Below are 19,945 nucleotides of genomic sequence, written 5' to 3'. Positions count from 1 at the left end.
TAGCAATGGTGAAATGGGAAGGGTACGCAAAGGCTGTGGAGAAAGTGAGGACTGCAGATGCTGGAGATCAGAGTCGAGAGTGTGGTGCTGGGAAAGCACATCCGGTCAGGCAGCATCCGAGGAGCAGGAAGAGTCAACTTTTCGAGCACGATGAAGGGTTTATGCTCGAAGCGTCGATTCTCCTGCTCCTCAGATGATGTAAAGCCTACGGGAAAGCTGCAGTCTTCTTCCTTGTATGTTTGCTTGTACTCACTTGCTTATAGTGCTGATAACTATTGCATCTCACCCTTATGTACAACATCGCCCTTTTGCTATCAAGATAGGATCAGCTTCTCAGGACGTTATCGTGAAGTTTCGCCTTAAAATGCTTTGCACAAACCATGATACAGAAGAGAATTTCACGCAGCCATTTCACATCCACCCATCCTGGCAAAGATTTTGCAAGGATCCTATGCTAACTTTGCAAATAAGAGGGAGCAGCCTCTGCTGATGACGTCTGCTAATTGCAAGCAGAGCATATTGACATTTGGTTTAACGTGTTGGTTAAAACTAGATTGTGTTGGTTAAAAGTAGATTGAACATTTTTACAATAAACCTGCATTGGCAGTAAAGGGGAATGACTCGCCGAAAGAAATGCTTGTAATTTTGATTTGTGATTCATCTTCTAAGGAGCTCACAGGTTTCTTCAATCTAAAAATAAAATTAAAAGCAGCTCTCATGTCATGTTCCTTTTGACTGTAAATTCAGTGTTGCTTTTCCTTCTTGAAATAGTGTGAAAACATTTTGTGTGTCTGGTGTATTTGTATCTGTGGATTTATAAAGAAAATAAATTGAGGATTGGTAAGAGCATCAAGACTTAAAAGGTGAATGATAAATCAGATATAACACCTTGATCTTTTTTGAAGGAAAATAGGTTCATGTTCCACTCTGCTGCTTATTAGTCTGGAAGCACAGTGCCATGTCTAGCTCAGGCAAGTGTCAGATTCAATCTTTTTCAATGCTGGGTTCACTGTATCTGGTAGTGGTCTGAGCTTGTTGGACCTTGTCTAGAGAGAGTTAGGGCACAAAATCGAAATCATCCACCCTTAATAGTGATCTACTGAGCTTAACATGGGTGTCACTGAGGCTACAGTGTGATAAAATTGCAACTTGCGGATCACTGAGCATGCCAGCCTTGAAAAGGGAAGAGGAAGAAATGGTCAAACAACTGCATGACAATAATCCAGAAGAGGAATCACATTTAAAAAAAATGTTTCTGCAACATAGACAGGAATTTGAGATCCTGACACAAATTGTGTTATAACCATGATACTTTTTTCAAAGAAAAACAGAGGGGCTCATGTGACACTACTCCCTGGTTCAAGAGCCATCTGCTCCATAGTCATAGAGTCATACAGCACGGAAACAGACCCTTCAGTACAGCCAGCCCATGCCAAACATCATCCCAAATTAAACTAGTCCCACTTGCCTGCTCCTGGCCCATATCCCTCCAAACCTTTCCTATTCATGTACTTATCCAAATGTTTTTTAAACATTGTAACTATACCCCATCTACCACTTCCTCAGGAAGTTCATTCCACATGTGAACCATTCTCTGTGTAAAAAATTTGTCTTATGCCTTTTTAAAATCTCTCTCCTTTCACCTTAAAAACAAGCCCCTAATCTTGAAATCCCCATCCTAGAGAAAAGGCAACTGCTGTTGACTCTATCTATATCCCTCATCATGTTATAAACCTCTCTAAGGTTGGTGCATCTTCAAATGTCTGAGCAGGTTGATTAACAATACCAACTTATACAAAGGTTTCACATGGATTCTATGAAAAAGAAAAGATTTATATAACACAAATAATATATAAGCTGCTTCCTGGAGTGTTACAAAGGAAAGTTGAACCATTTCAAACTGTAATAGCACAGATGCTGAAAAATATGGTCAAACAGGAAGGTTTTGAGGAAGGTCACAATGGGAGGAAAACAGTGAAAGATTTGGGCAGTGAATTCCAGAGCATAAGGGCTCAGAAAGCACTGCCAGCAATAGTGGAGCAATTAAAATGAGGGATCCTCAAGTGGACAAAATTAGGCAAACACTGATATCTTTGAGATTTGTGGGGTTGGAAGGATGGGAATCTCAGTGTTGAGGCCTTATTTAACTGGGAGTTATCATAAGTCAATAAATGTAACCTTGTTTAGGCCAAACTGCAATGAAATGACAGGTGAAACATAGAAACTAAGAGCAGGAGTAGGCCATACGACCCTTCAAACCTGCACCACCATTCACTATGATCATGGCTGATCATGCAATCTCAGTATCCCACTCCTGCTTTCTCTCCATACCCTTAATCACTTTAGCCGTAAGGGCCACATCCAGCTCCTTCTTGAATATATCTAATGAACTGGCCCCAGCAGTTTCCTGTGGGAAAGAATTCCACAGGCTCACAATTCCCTGAGGGAGGGAATTCTTACTCGCCTTAGTCCTGAATGACTCGCCCTTTATTCTTAGACTGTGATCCCTAGTTCTTCCCCAACATTGGAAACGTTCTACTTTCATCTAGCTTGTCCAGTCCCATCAGGATTTTATATTTTTCTATGAGATTCCCCCCCCAATTCTTCTAAATTCCAGCGAGTACAAGCCCAGTCGATCCTTGTACTTTCTTTATATGTCAGTCCTGCCATCCCCGGACTGTGGTGACATCTATATTAAAGTAACAGGAAAGCAATCATATCAAGTTAAAAGGAAACAGATTTCAGCCAGATGTCCCACAGAAACAGGGGATAGCAGGGCTGGACAATAAATGTTCAGCTTGCCAGTAACGCTGACACTGCATGAACGAGGGTATTAAAAAGTTTGGCAAATTCCTGAGATAAAACTACCAGTTGGGTACCATCTCCACCTCCCAGTATACAATAAATTTCAGAGCAGCACAGAGCCCAGGTGGTGCCTCTGATAAATGATGGATTGCTTTGAAGACCACATTTGAAAGCAAGATAACTTTCCTCAATGACACACAGTCAAACATCTCACTAACATCTGTGCTGTGCTTCAAATGATTCGATCTTTTCAAGCATATCTTTAATGGCATTTGAAATCCATGTTCTTGTGAGAGGCATTAAATGACTGAAGAAATGCCAAAAAAACATCAAAATGTATAAACAAACAACGTGCAGTCATATAGTTGTTGCTAGGGGCAACCCTCACTGATGAAGAAATCAGAACGCGCAAAATTTTCAGCAGTTTTTGGTCTGCTGCAAGATTGTGCAGTCAGATTTCAATTTCCTGTTCCATTAGTTGTTATTTCTGACAGGCGTGGTGATTACATCCATTTAGAGGTGAATTACTCATTAAGATTTGTGATGAAATGACAAAACAGCTATTTGGTCCATTTCACAGACCAGCTACAACACAGCCTACAGCAGTCTCCACCCCATAGCACTTAATTGCCTGAGAGAAGTTATCATTGAATCCAGGAAGGTGGTACAATGAAGCTGCTGCTTCATTTTCTTTACTCTGTTCATGGGTTTCTGAAGAGGGCAGTTTTGCTTCCTATCTCCAATTCTTTTGAACCCAGTGGCTTGCTGAATCAGGTCAGAAGGAAGTTAAGATTCAATCGGATTATTGTCGGGATAATAGGCTAGGCAGAGATCTGTTCTATTCATTCATGGGATGAGGGCATCTCTGGTTAGGTCATCCCAGAGGACACTTTAAGAGCCAAGTCAAGATTAGAGTGGTGCTGGAAAAGCACAGCAGGTCAGGCAGCATCCGAGGAGCAGGAAAATCGGCGTTTCGAGCAAAAGCCCTTCACTAGGAATCGGGCAGAGGAGATGACCTGGGGGTTGCAGTGAGAGAGAGACTCACTGAAATCCTTGTAGAGAGAGAAGGAGAACTTCTTCAAGGTAGGCATCCTTGCAAGTTTAAGAGCCAACCACATTGCCGTGGGTCTGGAGTCACATCTAGGCCAGAGCAGGTAAAAATGGCAGCTTCCTTCCCTAAAGGACATTAGTGACCCATATGTCTTCATTTCCCCTAGCAATGGTTTCATGGTCATCATTAAACCCTTAATTCCAGATTTGTTATTGGATTCAAATTCCTCCACCAGCCACGGCAGGATTTGAACCCAGGCTCCCAGGACATTACCTATGTCGCTGCATTAATAGTCTAGTGATAAAGCCACTAGGCCATCACATGACAGATTTCCTTTCCTAAGGGATGAAAAACAGGCAGGATTTCATGAAAATCCTGGTTGCTATTACTGAGGCTACCTTTACATTTCAGATTCATTAGTTGAATTTAAATTCTATCAGGCTAAGGCAGGAACTGATAATCCCTGAGCACTGCAGGATTACCAGCCCAGATCAATGCTACACCAGCCGTTTCCCTAGCTCACATGCAACTATGTCTTACTAGCTGTAGCAACAGGTTTCTCCCCATTGTTGCCACGGAAGAATATCCCTGTCTCCTATTCCTGTCTGATCCCAGCAGTCTATTGAATAATGCATTATTTCTTCAGCCCTTTACTGTCCAGAGATTTGGGTAAAACTCCTAGCTCCTCCAAATCTAATCTTGAGGTTGGCGCTTCAAATGCACCAATTAAAATCCAGGTTCCGCACCCGAAACAGCAAATCCAATGCCAGCAGGAGGATACGTTTATAATTAAGTGGCTTTGTAAAACAGGGAAGCTGATGTAAGGTCTATTCTTTAACATTGTTCTGTTCAGCTCCACAAATACTGTCACTTTATGACATTCATGCCCCGACTACAATCTCTGTATATTTATAGTACAGGACAACAGGCAGGACACCAGAAAGCTCAGATGAACAAAGGGATCTTGGGATGCCGACCCACAGAATCCTGAAGGTGGTAGGGCAGGATAATAGAGTGGTTAAGAAAGCATATGGGACACTTGCCTTTAACAGTCAAGAATCGAGAGTGTGGTGCTGGAAAAGCACAGCATGTCAGGAAGCATTCCAGGAGCAGGAGAATCGATGTTTCAGCCATAAGCCCTTCATCAGGAAGCCAAGGCATAGCTGACAAGTGCAGGGAGGTGATGTTGGAACTTTGGTTAGGCCACAGCTGGAGTACTGTGCGTAGTTCTGGTCACGACGTTACAGGAAGGATGTGATTGCACTGGAGGAGATTCACCAGGATCGTGCCTGGGATTGAGCAGTTCAGCAATGACTACAGGCTGGGTAAGCTCGGGTTGTTCTCTTTAGAGCACGGAGGTTGACGGAGGGACCTGGTTGAGTTGTAGAAGATTACAAGGGATGTGGATAGGGTGGATAGAAAGCAGCTGTGCACCATAGTTGAAGGGTTAAGATCAAAGGGACACATTTCTAAAGTGAAAAGTGGGAAGTTTAGAGGAGATTTACTGAAAAATATTTTCACCCAGAGGGTGACTGGAATATACCACCTGGTCAGGTAGATGAGGTGGGTAATCCCACACCCCCTTGAAGCACTAGAAATGGAATAATATTGAAGATTATGGGCCTACTGGTGCAGGAAAGTGGAACTAGTGTAGGTAGTAGGTTTTTTTTAAAATGTCATAGACTCAATGGGCTGAAGGGCCTCTTTTGTATGATTCTCTACTTTGTTCATTTCAAAATGATGGTGCAGGTGGGTAAGGACTAAGTGATCTCTCCATAACTGAGTAACCAACAGTCCTATTGGTTCCAACTGTTGTCAGAGAGCAACAGCTATGAGAAGAATTTGCACTTCCTCAATATCTCTGGATAGCTCTGATGATTAACTGGATAGTCAGAATAGTGCAGGCATTGGGACATTGAGTCAGGCCTACATTGACCTGTCAGTATAAATGCCATGACTGCAGTCATGTAGTAGGGAAAGGGTAAGTTTGATCAGAGGTCTCCCTGTTGTCTCTTCCCCGCCGACTGTTTTTCTCACTCTGGTCACTTTATTGACTAAAAGTCATGTAACTCACAGCCTCCGGCTCCTTTCTGATTGATGGCACCAGAGCGCACATTCTGCAGCATTGCAGCCACTCGGATCAATACAGTTACAGCAGACGTGAAAGGCTACAGGTCAAGAAAGGAGTCTGCATTCCGATTAAGTATTCCTGAGCCCAGGGAGCAGCGAATGGAGAGGAGAGATCAGTAATAATTTAATAACAGAACATTAAGTGATAGCTATATGCACTGTGAAAGAGTTTAATAGATTGGCTCACGAGATTGGAGATGAGTGGATTGTAAATGAAAACACTTCAGTTCTTTTCCTGAGAGACTTTGCCAAGTGAATCCCCACACAGTGGGGGAGCTTTTGAAAGCAAGTATTCTATTAAGCAGAGACAGCAAGGGAGATACAATCAAACTTTAATGCTTTGTAGCCTATCCACGTAGCGACCTCTGCTTCCTGACTGGCTAATCGTTAATCTCACCAGCCAGGGAAAATGCTACAAATCTTCACTTTGGCCTCACTGAACCATTATTGCAAGAATCGCTTTATCACTCTCCTTTATATTGTTTAATTTAATCTCATTTATTGCCGATCTCTGGTTCCCCTGAGAAGGTTAGGGGGGGCTTTCTGTAGCAGTTGTTTTTCAAACTCCTGTTGAATGAACAGAGAGTCAGCCACAACATGGCCATGTTGAGGAGCGATGACAGATTGTCTTTCCTGAAGCACGTGAGTTTTGATCTGAATTGAGCTTTTCTGATAATCTGGCAGTTTTCACGGTTTGTACTTTTATAATATCAATCCACAGTGAAAGGGTGATGTGATTTATTCTCAACATTCCCTTGCCCTGGGGTTTTTCCACACAAACTGCACGTCTGTCAACAGAACATTGCTGTGATCTGTTGAACCATTTCTCTTCGTATCATTAGCTATAGAACTCATTCAAGTGGTCCCCTTTGGGCATCAGCAGTTGAAATAGACCCAAGCCATGGTTAGACCAATGCTGGCCTATTTTCTTTGATGTGGCTTTTCAATAATAAAATAGAGCTTGGGTTCCCCCCAGAACTCAATCATCGTTAGATGAACACATGATGCTGCCTGTGAGACATTACCATGTGCCAACTGCCTGCCACATTTCCCACATGGCAACAATGACGACAATTCCAAGTTTCTTAATAAAAAGAACAAACAAAAGAGAAGTACAGCGCAGGAAGAAACTTTTCGGCCTGCTAAGCCTGTGCTGACCATCATGCCCAACTAAAGTAATAAACAAACCTTCTGCCCTTATTTGGTCCACATCCCTCAATTCCCTCCCTGTTCATGTCACCATCCAGATGCCTCTTAAATGTCACCCATATGCCTGCTTCCACTACTCCTTTTGACAGTGTGTTCCAGGCTCCTACCACTCTCTGCCTGATAAACGTCCCTCGCACATCTCCCTTCGACTTTCCCCCCTCATCTTGAACCTGTGTCACTTTGTAATTGAAACTTCAATCCCTGGGAAAACGTGTCTGTCCATCCACCCTATCGATGCCTTTCATAATTTTGTGGACCTTGAACATGTCTCCTCTCAGCCTTGGTCTTTCCAGTGAAAACACTCCTAGTGCGTTTAACCTTTCCTCATAGCCAATGCCCTCGGGTCCAGACAACATCTCGGTGAACCTTCTCTGCACTCTCTCTGTGCTTCCACATTCTTCTGGTAGTGTGGCGACCAAATCTGCACACAATACTCCAAATGGCACCTAACAAGGGTTTTTATTATAGCTGCAACAATTGGCTGTAAAATATCTTTTGAACTTATGAAAATGTGCTATAGAAATAAAAATCACTCTTTTCCATGCTTTAGCGTAGACATCCAATTCTCTTTACTCAATTTGATGCCAGTTCTACAACTGAGACTAGATTGTGTTTGCCTTAAACTGTGTGGTAAAACTACATTTAAATAAACCATCCTTAATTGTACGTTTTTTCACTGATGAAAGGTATGTGCAGCCAGCTAATCCCAGCGGAATCCCCATTGCAATACCTTGACCAGAGTCTATTTGCCTGCTTTAAATTTGAAATTGGTTAATCAAGACAGGTAACAGTTCAATAAAGAGTGCAGGAAGTCATACCATGAAAAATATGTATGCCAAACAACGTAAGGCCTAGACAGGACTTAGCTATTCCACAACCAGATCTGTAGCTCTGCCACATCCAGTTGTGAATGATGGTAGACAATTAAAAACTCGCTAGAAAAGGAGACTCCACAGATATCTTCACTCTCAATGGTGGGGGAGACCATCGCATTCAGCCAAAAGTACCAAGTGGATCATCTACCTCAGCTTCCCCCAGCAGCACAGGTATCACTCTTTAGCTAAATCAATTGACTCCACGTGATAAGGAAATGGCTGAAGGCATTGGATGTTGCAAAGACTTTTGAGTCCTGACAACATTCCTGAAGACATACTCCAGAACCTGCTGTGCTCATGGCCAAACTGTTCCAGGAAATCTATAACACTGGCATTTATCCAACAGCATGGAATATTGCCTAGGGTATCCTGTGCACAGGAAGTAGGTCAAATCCAACCTGATCAATTAACACACCATCAGTCTGTTCAATTCCAATTTCACCATCTATGTGTGGGATTTGAACCCGTGGCCTCAGAACAGTATCCTGGGGTTATTGGTTTGCTAGCCCTATGGCATTGTCACTAGGCCATGGCCTCTTCCTCACACCATCTATTTACTCTCAATCGGTAATGTGATGGAATATGTCATTAACAGTCCCATCAAACAGCACTTGCTTAGTAATAACCTGCTCACAAATGATTATATTGTGTTCCGTCAATGCCACCCAGCTCCTGATGTCATCAGTTCAAACATGAACTAAAGTACTTAATTCCAGTGGTGAGGTGAGAGTGACCACCCTTGCCATCAAGGCCGCATTCGACCGAGTGTGGCATTAAAGAGCCCAAGCAAAACTGGAATCAGGGAAAATCTCTCCCCTGGCTTGAGTCACACCTAACACAAAGAAAGATGGTGGTGCTTGTTGGAGGTCAGTCATCTCAGATCCAGGACATCTCAGTAGGGGTTCTTCAGGGCAGTTTCCTAGACTCAACCACCTTCAGCTTCTTCATCAATGACCTTCTCTCCATCACAAGGTCAGAAGTGGGGATGTTCGCCAATGATTGTACAATGTTTAACACTGTTCACAACTCCTCAGATACTGCAGCAGTCCATATTCAAATGCAACAATATCTGGACAATATCCAGGCTTGGGCTGATAAGTGGCAAGTAACATCTACACCAGGCAGATGCCATTTTCAAGAAGAGAGGATCTAACCATCACCTCTTGACATTGAATAGCATTACAATTGCTGAATGCCTGACTATTGACATCCTGGGAGGTTACCATTGTCCAGAAACTAAACTGGACCAACCATATATATATGTGTACTGTGGCTAAGGAGCAGGTCAGAGATTTGGAATCTTGCAGCGAGAATCTCATCTCCTGCCTCTCCAAAGCCTCTCCACCATCTACACGACACAATTGAGGAGGATAATGGGATACTGCCCACTTTACTGGATGGATGCAGCTCCAACTAAACTCAATAAGCTTGACACTATCCAGGACAAAGCAGGCTGCTTGATTGGCATCACATCCACAGGGATTTACTCCCCTCACCACCAAAGCACAGAGTAGCAGCAGGGCATTCCATCTACAAGATGCACTGCAGAAATTCACCTGACCCCCTTACAGCACCTTCCAAACCCATGACCCACGTGATCTCTAACAGCTAAAAGATTATGCAAGTGGAATTGCTCCCCATGTACGTTTCCCTCCAAATCACTCACCATTTGGAATTGGAAATACATCACTCTTCCAGCAGTATGATTGGATCAAAATCCTGGAATTCCCTCTCTTACAGTATTGTGCATCAACCTGCAACACATGGACTGCTGTGGCTGAAAACCACAGTTCATCACCATCTTCTCAAGGGCATCTAGGAAAGTACAATAAATGCTGGCCCTTCGAGCAACACTCAAACATATTGAGTGAATAAAAAATATCCATGTCAACCATTGTCCCAAACATTAGCACCCTCTTTTCCTGCTGTATGATTTTCTCTATCCTTTCAAAAATTTGTCTTCTTGCGTTTTAATCCTGATGTGTTCAAGACAAAAGACTTCCTCTTAGAACCCCTACAGTGTGGAAGCAGGCCATTCAGCCCATACCAACCCTCCAAAGAGCATTCCACCCAGTCCTGTAACCTCATTTCCCATGGCTAACCCACCTAGCCTGCACACTATGGACAATTTAGCAGAGCCAATCCACCTAACCTGCACATGTTTGGACTGTGGGAGAAAACTGGAACCTACACAGACACAGGGAGAATGTGCAAACTCTACACAGTCACCTGAGTGTGGAATCAAACCCAGGTCCCTGGAGTGGTGAAGCACCAGTGCTAACCACTGAGCCACCACGAACTTCAGGCCTTGTCTTGAAAAATTGCAGTATCTAATATTTATAAAGCTGCCAGTATTGTGTTGGTCATTTTGCATTCATGACATGAGAAGTTTTAATGGTTAGCAAGATACTAGAGTATCGTGAATACTTTTTCCATCATGAATTCTTCTTTAAAATTAAAAAAAGAACACATTTCTTTGGAAGTGCTGCTCTTGGTGGACTGACGAAGAATCCAGTGAGAACAGTGCAGTTTCTCACTGCCTTTTTATCATCCAAAAAAACCTATTGCATTTTTCAAGCAGCTCGGTTGGTGGAGAAAAATGTGGCATGCCTGAAACAGGCCTCAAAATAAAAAGATCCAATGGGGGAATTCAGGAGAAAAACTATCATCCAGGCAACTTGTAAAAATGCAAAACTAGCACGTGGAGCAGTTGAGGCAAATGGCATAGGAGCATTTAATTGGTAAGTTATCATTATTTCAATCAAAACTATTCAGATATGTTACAACACACCTTTGGGAAGGGGTGGGATTTGAGACTGAATTCTCTGATTCACATTACCACAGTGGTGCAGAGAGCTTTATAGACAGCTCATAGTGTGCGTAGGAAAGGAGTGGCTGGATATGATGATAACATAGCTCAGGTCAGAATGATAGGAGCATCAACAATCAGCCTGATTCTGCCTGCTATCCCTGTACCAACAGACCACTGCAAAATCACTGAAAACGCAACTGGGAGGTGCAACCTGTACAAGATGTAGAATCCCTTGCTGAAAACATGGTAGAAGCAGAATGCATATCATTTTTTAAAAAGACCTGGATAAATATTTTAAAAGCAATAAAATGTAAAATAAAGGCAAATGGTTTTAATTGGAAAGATCTTTTGGAAATCTAATGAACTGGCCTGAATAACCTCAATTCTGCTCCTATGTCTCTTGGTCTTATAGATCTTGTTGCACAGAAGGAAGCCAGTCAGCCCGTCGAGTCTGACCCAGCATTCAGTGAGATCATGGCTCACCGAATAATCCTCACATCCACTGTCCTGCCTTATTCCCATGAATCAACTGCACAGAGGCTGTTATCCCATCACCAAGTCACCCTTTATTTACACGTGCACTGCATACTGGCTCTGACCAGCCAGCTCAACGCCAGTCCCTAGACAGAGGAGATCTTCTGAATCTCCTGTTTATGTCTGTCAGTCAGGGCTCCCTGATTGGCACAGATTAACAACCCCAGTCAAGGATCTCACAGTCAATGAGATCTCCGGCTTCTACAGCTCTTTGCAGTAAAGAATTCCATAAATTCACTATCATCTGAGAGACGAGATTCCTCCTAATATCAGTCTTAAATATGTGTTGCCTTATTCTGAGATTATACCCACTGGTCTTAGACTCTGTCACAAGGGGAAATGATGTCTCTGCACTGACCCTGCCAAGCCCTCTAAAAAACAGACATGACTGTAAATGTTTAAAAACTAATTATATTTCAAAATATATATGTTACATATTTTTTAAGTAATTAAAACTTTTGTAGTAGTTTCCAATCAGGCTGCAGCATAAATGTTACATTTAGGAAGTTAGTTTCTCATATCTGTGACAGTTTCAAGGAGATTAATTACTTTCCTAATATTATATTAAACATTCACTTAATCAGAAGTAACAGATGGTCATGGAAAGTATTCTTCAGAATATTAAACTGCTCGGCATTAACGATGCCAAATTAATTTTAGAAAATTAGCATATTCCTAGCAAATTAAAACTTGTCTTGTTCAGAATGCTAAATGAAACGACAAATCTTGATAGATTGAAGTATGTGAACCATTTTAAAGTGGTGTTACATCATCTGTCAAAAGAGAAATATTCTCTCACTGGAATTTGTACTAGAGTCCATGACTATGAAGTGCAGCAGTTCAGATAGATTGAGATTGGTGCTCCATTTGAAATGATCTTACTGCCCTGCATTGCACACCCACACAGATAATCCACTGAGGATGCAACAGCAGTTTGCAGAATTTGAACTGCTTGTTGAACGTTGGTGGTTCCCCTTGGGGATTATTGTTGTCTCAGTAACTATTGGAGAACTTAAGCAAAGTACTCCAAAACTCAGCTGCCTGGAATTTATAAATAGTTGGAATGCTCAGGGCTAGAAATTCCACTAGTTTTTGGATTCAACCCAACCCCCTGAAACACAATATTATAAGAGTCTGAGGGGATGTGGGCTATGGCAGGACAGGTGGTCGAATAGGACCCAAAGTCCACAAGGCCAGTCTGAGATCATTCTCGCTCCAACTTTTATGCTTTTCACAAGCGGCTTGCATGGCGCTCGGCAGTGGCAAGATACCAACTGAAGGGGATTAACACTTGTCAAAGGCATTGTTAATGCCACTCAACTCCTTAGCATTCAGCATCCCATCTTACTAAACTCACCAATCATCTGTTCAATCAATGTAAAGTTATGTGCTCTGCTTCTATCTGTGCCCAACGATCTCTCTAGTTAAATCCAGAAAGACTGCCACCAGAGAGGGTATAAAGGTAGCAGCAGTTGGTACTCTGAGGAGTGGGCACAGATGGGCCAGGTGACTGTATTTAGCTCCTTTCTTTGCCCTTTCCACCTCAGACTATAGAGCATAAATCCCCCTGCCCATGCCAAAGTAATATCCACTTTAAGACCAGGTCTCCTACTTGAAGAGGGAACCAGATAGAGTTAAACAGTTTTGGAAGCAAAGGATGAAGTTGTAGTGCTGAGACTGGTACAACATAACCTACTGTCTGAGTTGACGGGCATGAGTGGGTATCCTGAGAAACAGCCAAACCCTGTAAGATGTGTCAATTGTTTTCTATTAGCACTTTGGTGATATTATAAACAACTTCTCAGTGGATATTAGTGACAGGAAGATCCTGGGTCAAATGTACAAGAAACCAGAAGTGTAAGTGGAGTTCAATATTAGAATTTGGAATTTATTCAGTATGTGGATGAACTTAAACTGTAAAACATAGGAGTGGAAGTAAGGCCATTCGGCCCTAGAGAAACATACTAGAGATGGAGCAAAACTTGATCTATTCTTGGGAAATAAAGCAAAGCTAGTGACTGCGGTGTCAGTGAGGGAGAACTTTGGGGCCAGTGATCATAAATCTATTAGTTTTTAAAAAGCAAAGGAAAAAGATAGACCCGATCCATAGAGTTCTAAATTGGAGGAAGGCCAATTTTGACAGTATTAGGCAAGAACTTCCAAAAGTCTATTGGGCAGATATTTGCAGATAAAGGGAAGGCTGGAAAGTGGGAGCTTTCAAAAATCAGATAACAAGAGTCCAGGGACTGTATACTTCTGTTAGGTAGATGTAGGCAATGCTGAATTATTAAAGAAATTGAGGCTCTAGTCAAGAAAAAGAATGAATATTACAGAGGAGGAGCTGCCAGATGTCTTAAAATGCATCAAGCTGGATAAATCCCCAGGTCCGTATCAGGTATACCGTAGAACTCTATGAGAAGCTAGGGAAGTGATTGCTGGGCCCCTTGCTGAGATATTGAATCATCGACAGCCACAGGTGAGGTGCCTGAAGGTTATTTAAGAAAGGTGGTAAGGAAAAGCCAGTGAACTATAGACTGGTGAGCTTGACATCAGTGGTGGGCAAGTTGTTAGAGGGGATCCTGAGGGACAGGATGTACATGTATTTGGAAAGGCAAGGACTGATTGGGGATAGTCAACATGGCTTTGTGCGTGGGAAATCATGTTTCACAAACTAAATTGAGCTTTTTGAAGAAATGACAAAGAGGATTGATGAGGCAGAGCATTGAACATTGTCGACATGGACTTCAGTAAGGTGTTTGACAAGATGCGGTAGACATGCGGTAGACTGGTTAACAAGGTTAGATTATATGAAATACCGGAATAACTATTTGGAGCAAAATTGGCTAATAGGTAAGAGACAGAGGCTGGTGGTGCAGGGTTCATTTTCAGACTGGAGGCCTGTGACCAGCGCTATGACACATAGATCAGTGGTGGATCCACTGCTTTTTGTCATTTGTATAAATGATTTGGATGTGAACATAGAAGGTATGGTTAGTAAGTTTGCAGGTGTTAAGAAGATTACCTCAGAGTACAACAGATGGGCCAGTGGGCAGAGGAGTGGCAGTTGGAGTTTAATCTAGATAAACATGAGGTGCTACATTTCATTACAGCAAATCAGGGCAGGAGTTATACATTTAATGGTAAGATCCTGGGGAGTGTGGCTGAATAAAGAAACCTTGGAGTGCAGGTTCATAGTTCCTTGAAAGTGGAGTCACAGGTAGACTGGTACAGTTTCAACTTTTAAAAGGCACCTGGATGGGTACATGAATAGGAAGGGTTTTAAAGGGAAATGGGCCAAGTCCCAGCAAAAGGGACCAGATCAGTTTAGGATAGCAGGTCGGTATGGACAAGTTGGACCAAAGGGGTCAGTTTCTGTGCTGTACAGCTCTGTGTCTCTATGTGTTGCAGTTACACAAGTGCCAGCAACCAAACTCCAACAATCACTTCATCACTCCTCAAAAACACTCTCAGCAAGCTTGGTTAATGAGCAGTTCCTGTTTGATGTTACTGAATTCCATTGACATCAGAAATATCGTATATTGTATACATACAAAAGCAAAAGCACAATTAAATAAATTGCATGTTTCCAGTGAGTCTGCAACGCAGGAAGTCTTTTGAAGTTTGAGTTGCAGGTTTCAAACACATTTTAGCTACTGAGTACAAAAAGAAGTTTCCTCTGTGTTGATAAAGAGAAGAGAATTCAATAAGACACTGAAAGTATCTCATTTCCAATGCAAGGCGGAGCTGTATATGACTCTGTGACATCACTGGCATCAAAAGCTCAGTGATTCTCAAGAGTGGGCAGCAATTACTATGAAGGCAGTCTTTGAACTTTGACGAGTTAAATTGAATTACTGGGTTTAGCTGCCAAACAAGACATGGACTGACACTGGTCTTTATAACAAGCACAAATAGACTCGCAGTGAATCAGCAAGCATTGCGGGTGGGAAGAGAAAGAATTAACCGGCAATTCATTCAGCACGAAAAGTCTTTACACCGAGCCTCTCATGACACCAGTAGCCTGAAAGGCATTAGAACCGATTAGACAATTTTCGAATTGTAGTTTCTGTTTTAACGCAGGGAAAGCAGCAGCCAGCTTGTGCACAGCAAGCTCCCACAACCAGCTTTGGGATACGAGGCGTGAGTGCCTTTTGTGTCCAGACTAATTCCCCCACCAGTTTGTAGAATCTTTAACAGCTTTTGAAATACAGCATGTCATCAGCTTGACTGGGCCTCAGATCAGCCTGAAATATCCCTCAGATTTTCAAGTGATATCCGTCCAGAGTTCCCAGAAATTGGATCAGGCTGTTCTCCCTCTTCAGCAATAAATCTACAAGGCAACTTTGTCCTGTGAAGATCTGATTTATTGGAACATCTTATGAGGGTGAATTCATTTGCGAATTTGTTGATGTATTGTGCTAACATTGTTATATCTAGTTTAATGTGATACTGGTTGGTCGGTTAGTTCAGATGATTAGAGTGTGGTGATAATAATGCCAAGGTCGGGGGCTCAATCCTCACATGTGTAGCATTGGGGTTTGCAAGTGGCAGGGTTGCACTTGCAGGGTCTGTGTTTTTTGCATTGCTTTGGGGTAGCTCAGTGGTTAGCACTGCTGCCTCACAGTGCTAAGGACCAGATTCAATTCCAGCCTCAAGTGACTGTCTGTATGGAGTTTGTACATTCTCCCGTGTCTGTGTTGGTCTCCTCTGGGTTCTCCAGTTTCCTTCCATAATCCAAAGATGTGTAGGTAGGTGAATTGGCCACACTAAATTGCCTATAGTGTCCAGGGATGTGTAGGTTAGGTACATAAGTCGGGGTAAACATAGGATAGGGGAATGGGTTTCAGTGGGATACTCTTCAGAGGGTTGGTATGGATGTGCTGGGCAGAAGGGCCTGTTTCCACACTGTAGGGATTCTATAGGGGATGTGGCGATCGATCATCCCTCTTAATTCATGGAAGCACATTCAGTCCTTTAATAAAAGAGCTACAGGTGCTGGAGGTCTGCAACAAAACCAGAAATGCAGCAGGTTTGGCAGCATCTGTGGAGAGAAAGCAGAGTTAATGTTTCAGATCCAGTCACCCTTCTTCAGAAGATTTTGTTTTTGTCTTTTTAATGTTAGCTGCTGTGTTCCTTTTTTTTTAGAAAACAGTTTTTCTGCTTTTGGTATAGATTGCAAGAAAGGCAATCAGAAAGCAACACAGTGCTGCCTCACTGCTCTCTGTTGAATTGTTTAATGAAATCCTATTGAGCTGACAAAGTTCTGATTCAGAGACAATCATCCTATCAAATGAACAAAACATGTCAACTGTCCTAAGAATAACAGCCAAGGGATATTGGCATAAAATCACTTAAAGTAGTTCTCTGAAATTTCACCCGCACTTATTTCTTTTTGTTTGTACAATTATTTCCGAACCAATCGAAATAATTAAAGCCAGGACTGCTCCTGAAAGAGTTACAGCTCTCATATATCTGGACATGCCACAACATAAACTCCCACCTCCAAATACCCACCCCAGTAGACAAACCTTTTCCTCCTTCTCCAATACATTTAGAAGTAATAATTCAAAAATTGGTCATGAAAATTTGAAGGGCTGAATCTAACCAGAAATGGGTTAAGTGTCAATATTGCACAAAGGGTCTCTTGATGTTAGGCCGAGTGAGCTTTCTTACGGAATTGTCCTGAATTTATCTCACTATCTCCAATGCCTCTATGCTTCCCCTCTCATCCAATGCTAACCTGATTCTCCCACTCACCATAATGGAAGTACTCCCCACTGCTGGGATATCGTGGGAAATCCTGGAATCTCTGTGGCAACAGCATTGTCTTGGAATGTCAGACATGTACCCGATGATGTGTTGGCATACTGGGGCTGCCCTACATCATCAACATGATGGTGCAGCAGCACAGAACAACTTCTCAGGGCATGTAAGTGGCAAAGCTGACACTTCCTTGCACATACAACTGCACATCCTACACCTATTGCTGTTTAAACAGCAGGCCAGACCTGTCCTTAGCCACATGTCATCTTACAGCCCTAGCTAAGTCACTGCCACTCTTTCTCCAATGCCCAATGTAGCCCAACATCTTCTCATTGCTCAAGGTGGGGGCCATCACTTACAGGAAAACCTTCTGTCATCTCATAACAGTTCACTAAAAAGTGAGCAAATATCAAACAAACAGAAGCTGCATTTGCCTCGTGGGAACAGAAGCAAACCAATTGCATGCTGAGCACCAAAAACATTCCAGCCAGTTATAGTTCACAGCAGCCGGCTCACGTTGGAGTTCGTTAAGACCTGTCTGGCCGGAAGCTGCTGTATCCTATTGTCAGAAAGCGGTGTTCCTCCTGCTCAATGCCATCATCCTCAGAAGATGAACCTCACTCTCCCAGTGCATCAGCCTCCATCACATCCCCTTTGTTGCCTGTTCAAGCCTGCTGGGGTTGTACACCACACTGTGTCAAGTCCCTACCTGATCCAAAAAGCATAATCTCATTTTAAGGTTGCGTATCATCTGCTTTACTATGGCCTGGCTGAAGAATGGGCTGTTCTCTACCTCAGGAGGTTGTGTAAAAGAGGGAAAAGCCAGGGTTACAGTGGGAAGCTCTTGTCTCCCAGTAATCAACCTTGGAAGATATCTGCCTCCTCAAACACTGCAGAAACATGAGACATCTCAAGAATATAGGCATTATACTGGTTTCTGGGGTGCAGATTTCAAAGAGGTGGTCCCAATGATTACAAAGCACTTGTACATTGATGGATGGAATACTCTTCTATTGATGAACTGAACTGCGTTCTGATACTGCCCTTTCAGCACAAGCTGCATATACAGTCTATGGCACCCTGCATGTGGGGGAAGCCAGCTAAGGTATCAAGTAACTACTGCCCGGATGCAGAGTGGGGAAACCAGATGAAGTGGTGTGATCTGACACAAATGGCATTGGAAACAACTCCGATATGTTTGTGAGCGGACAATTGAGAGCTCCCACACAGTGGCTCCTGAAAAGAAGCCAGTCACAAAGGAATGCAATGTGTCTGTCACTTAGATAGTCACAAGGATAGGATGGATGTCCATTCCTTCAGGTCACATCAGTCAGCATAGTTCAGTGACAGAGTCCCGGGGCATGTTCAGTCTGTGGCAAGACTGTGCATCACTCATACATGGGAAACAGCACTGAGGACCTCAGACTCTGGCCCTCCTGCACATCCTGATGGGCCCTGCAGCTGCAATCTCTTCACGGTGGTTGTTTTGCAGACACTGGAGGCTGCTGCTGGTTCCTGGATGTTACTGACATATCTGTTCCTCTTCCATTTCCCTTCACTGCATCGCAGCAACTGACATTAACCCCGTGTGTGGCTGGATCCATTCAGCACATTTACAGCAAACCTGCTGTTGAAGAAGGAAGAAACAGAACAAGTTCTCTGTAATGTGAGCAGTCAGCATTCACATCCCAATGCACATGATAGCTCAACACACTCCTCTATACAGTGGGAGGACTCGACTTGGACCTTATTCTGATGAGTGCAACACCAGACACTTCACAAAGAGCAGCAGATTGTGAATGCCACATGAACCCTTCTCCTGCAGTCACACATGACCACAAAAGACATCATTGCATAAGGCTGTGTTGTGTTCTCCTTACAGTTCAGGTGTTGAGGGAATCAGTCTTGCCCACCCAAGTGGTCTTGCATTAACTGCATGTTGGAGCAGACCTGAGGTACTTATTTGACATATCACCCGCGGAATTATTCCTCTTCACAGAGAAGTCTACCTTCAGACTGGAAGGAGTAGTGACATGGTTGACATTGCCAGTGACCAGCATTCGCATCCCACACGCTGGTTCTTTGCATGCATTTCACGCACACAATGACAAGACTGGAAGTGACCTCAAGCTGTACTCTATCAAACGTAAGATCTTGGTGCGTTAAGCGCACCTTAAGGACCATCACATCACACAAAGGTGAAGCCTGTGCTTTTGGACAGCAAACAGGCACTGACTCCATGCACTCTCAGTGTGGTTCCAGCCAGTTTCCATTCGTAGGTCGCATTTGGAAATAGGCAGATCATGGAAAGCAGCACAGGGGAAGAAATGGCCTATTAGTGCCAGACTGTTAATCCAGGGAACCAGGTACTGTTCTGGCAACCTGGGTTCAGGTGGAACTTGAATTCAATAAATATCTGGCATTAGGTCTCTAATGATGACCACAAAGCCATTGTCTACTGTTGGAAAAACCCATCTGGTTCAGTAATGTCCTTTAGGGAAGGAAACTGCTGTCCTTACCTGAGCTGGTCTGTATGTGACTCCAGACCTATGGCAATGTGGTTAACTCTTAACTACCCTTCAGGCCATTAGAAATAGGCAATAAATGCTGGCCTAGCCAGTGACGCTCAAATCCTGTGGATGTATATAAAAACCAGGTCTTGCTGGACACTGTGAATACAAGGTTCTGCCTGGTTATCAAATCCATCCCACTTTCACTCTTAACCTCCATGATTCTTTTTACTTAGCACTCCCAGGAGAATCAATC

The sequence above is a fragment of the Chiloscyllium punctatum genome, chromosome 13 (assembly GCF_047496795.1).
Source record: "Chiloscyllium punctatum isolate Juve2018m chromosome 13, sChiPun1.3, whole genome shotgun sequence".
Classification (NCBI taxonomy): domain Eukaryota; kingdom Metazoa; phylum Chordata; class Chondrichthyes; order Orectolobiformes; family Hemiscylliidae; genus Chiloscyllium; species Chiloscyllium punctatum.
The sequence above is the reverse complement of the archived record's forward strand: the minus strand, read 5'-3'. Positions refer to the sequence as shown.